The following is a 10,267-nucleotide window of genomic DNA, read 5'->3' as shown; positions in this document are numbered from 1 at the left end:
GTGGTGGATGATTGGCTATCATAGTGACATGATATTTTTCCCTCAGAGGAGGTGGGCAGCTTCAAGATATTCAGAGAATTTTCCTGAATAAACTATACCCTAAATCCAAATACTGCTTCTTTTGGAAACAGCTCCGATTCTGTTTAAAGGTTTCATCCTGCTGCTTAACACCATAGTATCAGAGCACCTTCCACACAAAATCAGTATCAATAATGAAATCCCTAGTAGACTTCACAAAATACTTGCTTGTTAAGAAGCGGTAGGCCTCTCTGCATCTGATATATGTCACAATATCCTGACCTTACAAAGCACTTAAGTACATGTGTAACTTGAACAAGATGAAACTAGTCACATGCTGCTTAGGACCTGGGATTTCTGGAGGACGGTGTGGGGATCTGTGGGCCCCTAGCAGTCATTAATCCTGGAGTTTCAGTATATAGTTTACAAACAATGTTTTAATTAGTTTAAGCTTTCATTCCTGTCATTAGCATATAGGGAAAACTAACTTACCTGAGTATCAGAGGGGTAGCCGTGTTAGTCTGAATCTGCAAAAGCAGTGAAGTGGCTCTTTGACCACAAAAGCTTATGCTCCAACACTTCCGTTAATCTAACTTACCTGAGTCTCTCTCATGTGCTTTGAGGCAAGTGTTATTATTTTGCTCAGTAGCCTTCTCTTTAGGACCTGGGCATCCTGCTGTAATACTTTCTCCAGGATACAGTAAATGTCTACTCTGTTTTTCTGGGGACAAAACATAAAAGAACAATTGGGGAAAATGTTTCCTTGATGACAATATAGTAATGCTATAAGCTAATATAGTAACGCAATATAGTAACACTTACGCTAATAAGCTTCTGCCCAAAAGAGTTTACAATCTAAACATGAAACAACTAGCCCAGGCTAAAAGAGCAGATCAATAGCCAGGAAAATAATTCAGGTCTTCTGATTCACTATCTGGAGTCCTCTCCACTAGACCACACTGATTCCACAGCCTGCATACTCACTCAAGTAACCCCTAGTCTTCATTTGTATAAAACTTGCTATGCCCTCCACAATCACCCCAGCTAGCAGCATTTCAGAAGAAGCTGAGCAATTTACACATTTTTTAATCAGAATAAGGGCCCTGCACTGCCCCCTTATCCAATTTCATTTATTATTATTATTGTTGTTATTATTATTATTATTGTTATTGTTGTTATTGTTATTATTAGCATCATGCCTTTTTTTATCCACTCCAGACAGAATTTGTAAATACAATGATAAAATACCCAACTCCTGCAGTAAATCTTCTGCAGCTTTTAGGGAAAATTAGCTCAGGAGTTTCCTCTACATTGACAGTAGCACACTTGAAGGTCTCTTTTATGGGGTCCATCAAAGTTCAAATTCACAGATGATACTAAATATGGAGGAGTTGAAGGTATGAGTTGTGACAGAGAAATAATAAAGAGGGGCACAGAGAAATTAGAAACCTGAGCAGAACAAGACTGATTTCAGAGAACTGCAAACTAGCGCACCTAGAGAGGGGGTCAATATAACTGACATAATGAGAGGGGGAAAAGTGGGAAACAACAAGTGACCTGGAGTGACAGTGAAAAAAAAAGTCAGCCATCTGGGTTGGGTTTGTTACATACAGGAATCTTGTCATAAAGCAGGAAGACAACAGTTTCTCATTGTTCATCTGAGGTGCGACTGCTTCTGGCTTATTTCACTTTTTTGGCACCACATTCCCCAGAAAAGATCAACAGCTTGGAAGTAATTCAGGAGAAAATTTTAAAAAGTGCAGGGAGGCCAGCAGAACTGACTTTTAAATAGAGACCTGCAACCTCTATGGGATCTGACCTCATGCATCAGGGTGAGGTTGGGTGGGTGTAGGGGAGCCTGCCTTGACAATAAATGGCCACGTCTCCCTTTAACACGTGCGGATCTCTAACAAGCAAAACCCAGGCCTGTCTCAAGTCTGGTGCACATAAGCATGCAGGCAAGGTCATGGGAGAAGCTGTGAGAGGAAGGAATGTTTTGCATAACAATGCAGATGAAGCATGGTACGTGAGACTATGTCAAGAACACATGGCAAGCAATCTTGTACAGGTACTTCTGTTTCTGATAACCACAAATTACAGATGCAGCCATACAACTGTCAACTATGCACATAGCAGCAACATCCTGAGTGACAGGATGTACTCCAGATAGGGTATTGGGCATGTTCCATATCCTACACAATACGTAATCAATTGGTAAATATTATTAGAACAACCAAGTCTCGCTTTGCTATAAAATGGGCTTAGTAAGAACAATCCGTGGGAGGGAATGAGCAGGATTGACCCACAGGTACTGCTCGATGTAACTAGAAGTAAATAGGCCCTTCACACCGGTGATCCAGTGCATGGTGTTCCAATGCATGGGAAGAAAAGGAACCCTGACCTCTTGCCTGCTACTGTAGGTAGCATACGGGTGAAGTGTAAGTGAACTAGTCTTTATTATTGTATTATAGTAGCTCTTTTATTAATTGCTTTTGCATTGCTTTGCACTATATTCTTGCTTTAGAATGTATGGCATTTAAGGTTTAAATTGTGTAGTAATTGTTTTTAAGGCTTGTAAAACTTAAACAACTGTCATAACTGCTTAAAGCTTGCAATAAATAAGAAAGTGGTTAAGTATCCCTGGAGTGTCCTGGTTTCTCTTGGATCTAAAATAAATCGTATCACATCACAGTGGGAAAACAACTGGACTCCCCTGGGCTCAGATCAGGTCAGCTCTCCTCCACAGAGTCAGCACAACCGTGACTGCCTACTCCAGCCAGCCACCACCTCCTTGCTGCATAGCATGCACTGTGGAGTGAGGATGCTTAGGAGTCAGTGTTTCTTACCCTGCAGCACGTACATTGCACAGCAGGGGGCAGTATCAGAGACCTAAAATTTAGACTTTAACATCAGGAAAAATGCCCCAGCTATAAGACATCTATCAGGTTATTACATCGTCTTCATTGGAAAGTGGTGGAAACCCAGTCACTAGGAGCTTTTAAAATTGGTTTGGCCCAAAAAAATGAAAAAGGCACTGCTGGGAAATTGGATGATCCAACAAGCCTTTCACATCTGTCTCCTGTGAGTCTATAACTCTGAATTCAGGCAGCTGAAGGTGTGAACTGCCTGCTAAGGTCATAAAGCACTTTGGAATGTTCAAAGCCAATGGTTGGCTACACATTCCAGTGGTTGTGCTTTTAAAGGATGCTGCTGCAAACTGCTATTATTACTGCTCTAGTGGGGAGAGGCTCTGCCTCTTTCCATTCATTTGTAAATGTAAGGAGGATTTTTAATTGAAAATCATAATTGATAACTTATGAATACAAGCGCCCCACACTATTCAAGCGAGCCAGAAATGAACTGCTTGTCTTGGCTTCCTGGTACTTGAAACTAAAATGCCTTCTGTGTTGACCCTTAATAGAGAAATGGACTTTGCTGGATGCGAGTATTAATAAAAGAAAAAGGGGTTTGGATTATTTAAGAACCCTTCAGAGCTATATCCCAATCATATGTCATTATAATTAAGAAGTGTTGTCTTGGGTTTAGAGCAGAGAGTCAGTTCACATGGGTTTTATTCACCATTCTTCTACTAACTCACTATGTGGTGTTGAGCAAGTTATTTAATTCCCCATGACACAGCCCATCAGTAAATGGGGATGTTTATCACTCTCCCAAAGGTGCTGTAAAACCTAATTCATGCGTAAGTAGGTAAGTGCTTTGAGGTTTTTGGATGAAGATGCTAAAGGAGGACAAAATACTGCTATAAGAGATTATAGATACCCGTACAGTGCACTTTTATAATCTACAGCCCATGTACTCCAGTGTGTACAAAAGGACAGTGCTCCTCTGAGTGTCTCTTTATTATATCATCCTGATCTGTAACAGAATTTTGCATGATGAGTTTTGCATGAAGACAGAAGGGTAAATACTGCTTACACTGAAGGTGGGCTGAGCCAAGTTCTGTATTGAATTACTTCCATGAAGTCAAACAGAATTTGGAGTGGAAACATGGAAAACAGATGTGATTTGATGAAACTGCCCTACCTCATCCTGCTGAAGTTTTTCTAGCAGAACAGTCACAACGACAGCCAGTTTGGTCTCAGCTATCTTGACAATCTGAAGGGCAATAGAGGCCTTATCTTGATCGTCCATATGGTCCAGGAGGAAAACAACCTCGCTGTAAACAGCTGAAATTAAAGGAAAGGATTCTGCTGGTTATCATTGATGTTGGGATTCAGGGCTTGTGTCTTTAATTCACTATCTAGTAAAGACTCTGTAGGAGACCAGACATGGTGATAAGTGGACCTGGGAATCATGCAAATCCTTTTCTTCCCTCATGGTGACCATGTCTGTTTGCAGAGCTATTGTGGGGGGACGGATTATAATAAGGAAAAGCTGCTCCTTTTAAATAAGATCCCCACATAAAATCATCTTTTCCACCTTTACTATTAATTTAGGCATTTTGATAGCACACAGAATAATTTAGAGCCAAGATTTTTAAAACTGGGTGCCTAAACTAAAACTCCTCAATCCATATTAACACGCCTACATCCTGATTCAACAAATTAATCACATGCCTAACTCAATGCCAACAAATAAATCTAAAGTTAAACACATGCTGAAGTGTTTTGCTTAGTCAGGGTGTCATTTCCAAAAGTGCTGAGCACCCAGAATTACCTATGGATGGTGCAAAGAACTTCTAGGGGTTCAGTATCTCTTGAAAATCAAGCCACTTTTTAAAGACCCCACTGTATGAATTTAGAAGTCAAACTTTATGCACTCTGTTTTGAAAAAAGGCTTCAGTTTTATTTTATGGTAATTTAAATACTTGCAGAGAAGACACATGGAATAGGTATTTGTCCAGTTGCCTCTAGAGACCCTAAAAGATTTTCCCCCAATGCACAACATAAGAACATAAGAACGGCCGTACTGGGTCAGACCAAAGGTCCATCTAGCCCAGTATCCTGTCTGCCGACAGTGGCCAGCACCAGGTGCCCCAGAGAGGGTGGACAGAAGACAATTATCAAGCGATTTATCTCCTGCCATCCTTCTCCAGCCTCTGACAAACACAGGCCAAGGACACCATTTTATCCCCTGGCTAATAGCCTTTTATGGACCTAACCTCCATGAAATTATCTAGCTAGGTGTTTTCCATGGGTAGGGTGATTGCCCCATACCTTTATGTGAAGCCTCAGAGATTAAGTCTTGGTAAGTCTTGCTCACATAGTCAGGATCAGTGTTACCCGTAAACTGAGCACTTGGGTGGCAGACATGTGTTTCTAATGGTTGTACACATCCGTACATGCCTCAATGCACATCAAATGTATTCTACACGTAGAATTGGAGAGAACATTGGTCAGGATGCAATTGATCTCCAGATTTGAGGGTGGGGAGGAATCTTCCCTGGGTCAGACTAGCAGGGATTATTGTTTGGGAGGTTGGGAATTTGTCTTCTTCGGGAGTATGGGGCACTGATCAACCACCAGGATCATCAGGGCATTTCTGACCTAATCATTTCTCTACCATTGCAAAGGCCTCAGGCATTGGTAGCATTTCAGTTTCTCCTATCCTCTGTCTGCAGCACACAGCATCTTGGTCTCCTAGGCCGTGGGCACATCTACACAGCAGGGCTAAAGCAGAAATAAGCTACACAACTTGAGCTATCAATTGTGCAGCTTAAGTTGAAATAGTTTATTTCGGCTTTTGGCGCTGTCTACACATAAAATGCGGGTTATAGGAGTCAGAGAAAGAAGTCCTCCAGCTTGACATTATTTGACATTATGTTGAAATAATGGCTTGCTGTGTAGATGCGGACTATGTTATTTTGCAATAACATCAGTTATTCCAAATTAACACTGCTGTGTTGACATACCCTTCAAGAGTGACAATTTTTAGTCCAAGACAAGTTTTGGTTTCAGCATAGGGTTGCTAGGTGAAACGTAATGGTTTTGTGACATACAGAAGATTAAAGTACATGATCTAATGACCTACCAGCCTTAAACTCAATGAAACTGTGAAATAGTTGATGTATTAATAAAATCAGGATTTTATCTCCCATGTGTCTCTCAGCAGAAATTCTCCTGGAGACTTAATATTTAACAAGAAATCTGAAATGCCATATTTATCTGTCTCCATTGTAACAGCATTCCAAGGCATGGAGGAGGAATTGATCAGAATTTACCCTTCCCATGAAAGATTGCTCAAGATTAGGCGATTACCCATCCTTACCCTTCGATTCCAACACCCAGATGCAGATGGAATCAGAACTGTAACTTACATTGCCCATACAGTTGCAATAGTAATGGTGAAGGATTAAGAGCACTAGTGTTGCTAAGAAACGCTTTGTTATCCTCCATTTAATATGCTAGCTATCCACTTAATATCTTAAGTAGACAGCAGGTACATCTAGACTGCAGAGTTTTTCCAGGATACCAGAGATATCCCAGAAAAGCTCTGCCACGTCCAAGGAATGCGTCTGCTTTTCCAAAAAAATATTGGAAAAGCAGACATGTTTTTTCAGCATCTCAGTAAACCTCGTTCTACGAGGAAGAAGGGATGTTCTGAAAGAGGCTTTTTTTTCTGACATTTGGCCCAGTGTAGACGGGCCAACTGTCAGAAAAGCCTCTTTCAAAAGAAAAGTGATAGAACTTTGTAGTCTAGACACAGTCAGCTAGAAGAGAAGTCCTTCTGTGTTTTCTCTTCTAATTTCTCCCATCTCTGATGCTTTGCACCACTGGATTTTGGCTCCAAGGATGCAGAAGTCATAAAATAAGGACCCATATTAACAACATAAAACAACTGGAGAAAGGAAAGAAGACCTTCCCCATAAGATCCAATAGTGACACAGGTTGTCAGGAAAGTTTCCAGGTTCAGAGGCTGTAGGCCAGTCCTTCAACTCAAGTCAATTAAAAGGGAAGTCAGTAGAGGCTCACTGGATTTACAGCAGCTAATGATCTGGTCATAGAAATGGAGAATATTACACGTTTCTATGCACCCATGCTCTTGAATGTGTATGTGTGGCTACAGGTTGGATATAAAAAATACAATAGTGACCCTTACCTCTATCAATTACCTCCTGTTCACTCACAAATGTATTCATGGTTTAGTCTTTCCTCAACACCTTCTCTCAATCCTTTCTCCAACTAGCTCCAGTACTGAGAGATAGATGGCCTCTCAGTCTGTCAACCAGAACTTCCAGTTAAACTTACACAAGCACTATTGTGACATCCTTGTGACCAAAGCAAATTCCATAAACTGTTGATGACCAGGTAGGCACACAGGGACTCTGTCACTTTGCTGGAGAGAACTATGGTTAAGATGACCTGTCACCTGTCTATGACTTTTACTAAAAATTGCCCTAAATAAATTTTAGGTGCTGGGGAAAGGCAGCACTCCAGCAGACTCCACCGCTCTGAGAGCAGGCTAGGGTGCCACTACTACTTCCACTCCCGGTGGGTGAACTGCCCAGGGTACCCTGACTGCTCTCCAACCAATGCTCCAGCACAGCATCTGGCCCCAGGGATGCCCTGAGATGTACCACGCCAACTACTGTGGAAGTCACAAAGGTCCCAGAAAGTCACAGAATCCATGATTTCTGTGATAGAAATGTAGCCGTGTTAGTCTCGTGTAGCTGAAACAAAAACCAGGACTATGTAGAACTTTAAAGACTAACAAGATGGTTTATTAGGTGATGAACTTTCGTGGGCCAGACCCACTTCCTCAGATCAAATAGTGGAAGAAAATTGGCACAACCGTATATACCAAAGGGATACAATCAAAAAAATGAACACATGAAATTTGATTTGTCCTTTTCATATGTGTTCATTTTTTTGATGGTATCCTTTGGTATATATGGTTGTGTCAATTTTCTTCCACTATTTGATCTGAGGAAGTGGGTCTGGCCCACGGAAGCTCATCACCTAATAAACCATCTTGTTAGTCTTTAAAGTGCTACATAGTCCTGTTTTTTGTTTCATGATTTCTGTGACCTCCATGAATGATTCACAGCCTTATTCATAATCACTTTCTCCCAAATAGGCCTCTACCTACAGGTTCACAACCATCTCCTCCCTGTTGGTCAGAATCAATTCTTAAATGCCTATGCCCTGGGTTACTTCCTTCAGTTTCTGAAACAAAGCATTGTCCCCATGACATTCCAAGAACTTAGTGGATATTTTGTGTTTTATCATATTACTTTTCCCACTGATTCCTAGGTAGGTAAAGTCCCTCATTACTATAAGGGTCTGGATATTTGTTTTATTTGTTCTAGAAATGCCTCATCTCCCTCCTCCTCCTGGTTTGGATGTGTTTTCCCCACTTCGTCTTTACCCAGAGACTTTCAGCTGGTCTGCCTCGTGCCTCTTTCTGGAACTCAGAACAAGTGTACAATACAACACCACCTCCCTTTTATTCCTACATGCTCTTCCTGAACAAGATGTACCCCTCTATGCCAATACTGCAGTTATGAGATTTATCCCATCAAGTATCTGAGATGCCACTTAAGCTCAGTTATGACTTGTCTATTAGTACTCCCAATTCTGACTGCTTATTCCTGTTATTCCTTGAATTTGTGAGTAGACGTCTAAAGCAGTGACACTCAAAATGGTCCATGAAACCACGTTGAGAAAACTGCTAACTGGCTACACTGGTGTGTTTATTTACTGGTGCCGCAGCCACAAAGCCTCGTGGCTCCCATTGGATCCGACTTGCTGTTTGCAGCCAAAGGGAGCCATGGGAAGCAGCAGCCACAGCTCCTTTTGCTATGACTGGCTAACCAGAGCCAAAGGGACCTGCAAGGCTCCGTGGCCTCAGTGCTGGTAAATTGTAGGGTAAACTGAGGCAGCCCTAAATGTGCTAGTAGGCCTCTAAACAGCATAACTCCATTCTAGGATTAAGGCCTGGGAACACCACAGTCAGGATAAGAACTGCAGACAGTGAAAGACCCTGGGCACCATAGCAACCACGTTCTAAAACACTCGAACTGGGTCTCAGTTGGTAACGTAACACATTTTGCTTGAGATAACATTCATAAAATTTGCTTAAACTGTCTTGCTTCACTCCTAGATAATAAGCCTGAGAACCAAGTGCTGCACCACATCAAGGCCATACCCGCCTCCTATAGCAACATCATCATCTATGGAGACTAAAATGTTATTACTGTTTTGCTGACATGTTTTGGCATTTGAACAATAACCACCTGTATATTAATTAACGAGCTGTTACTTTGCAATGGGCGGAGATATTATGTAATCTTGAGTAGTTCTATTGGCTTATGTGCTCATTTCGTCTTGCTGCTAGACCTATCAAATCATTTTTCCTCCGTCCTCCTGCTGACTATATAATCTATTGTATTGTGTTAATTAACCAGTGTTCACCAGGGTAACCCCTGCGTGTCACTCCATCAGCTGATGTATAATAAATCCTCTGCTTGTTTTCACCTGCATCCAGAGTGTCCTGGCTTATTTCCAACATAAATAAACACACCGGCGCGGCCAGTTAGCAACTTTCTCAAAGTGGTTTCACGGATCACTTTGAGAAACACTGATCTAAGGGATTGATCAAATTCCCCCCAGGGATTTCCCTCTTGTTGCTCCTGTAATTCTACTCTAATTTTCCATATCTGATTCTCCCCAAAGAACTAGTCCTCTATTAAAGATACCTTTTGAACCTAGTTGCCTTTTGTCACCTGCCCCTACTCAACTTAGTTTAAAGCCCTTCTAATAAGATTGGTGAGTCACTGCATTAAGATGTCCTTCCCTTTTGTGGTCAGATCGACCCCATCTCTTCCCAGCAAACCTCCTTCCTGCAACAGTACGCCATGACTAAGGAAGTCAAAACCTCCCATCCATCCATCTTCATCACACTATTATGTGGACATGCTTACCATTTAGTGTAAAAAGCAGAAAAAACACTCAGTGCAGGAAACAAGGGGACTGAAACTGAAGCTGTCAAGTTCACATGCTTCCATTTTCACTAACTGATACATCTGGATCTCTCAAGCTAGTGGGGATGTCCAAGGCAGACAAATATTTCTGTAGATCAGCATGTGATTATTTGTATTGCGGTACTGCCTCATAGTCCCAGTCATAGGCCAGAATCTCATTGCCTTACGACCTGTACAAACTTAGAATAAGATGGTCCTTAACTGTCATTAAGTAATATTTATTCACAGCACAACAGAGAAGATAATTAAGCAAGAAGATAAGCCTACTTTGACCAGGTACCAACATGAAACTAGTGTAATAATACT

The sequence above is a fragment of the Pelodiscus sinensis genome, unplaced genomic scaffold (genome assembly GCF_049634645.1).
Source record: "Pelodiscus sinensis isolate JC-2024 unplaced genomic scaffold, ASM4963464v1 ctg37, whole genome shotgun sequence".
Taxonomy (NCBI): domain Eukaryota; kingdom Metazoa; phylum Chordata; order Testudines; family Trionychidae; genus Pelodiscus; species Pelodiscus sinensis.
Note: the sequence above shows the minus strand (reverse complement) of the source record.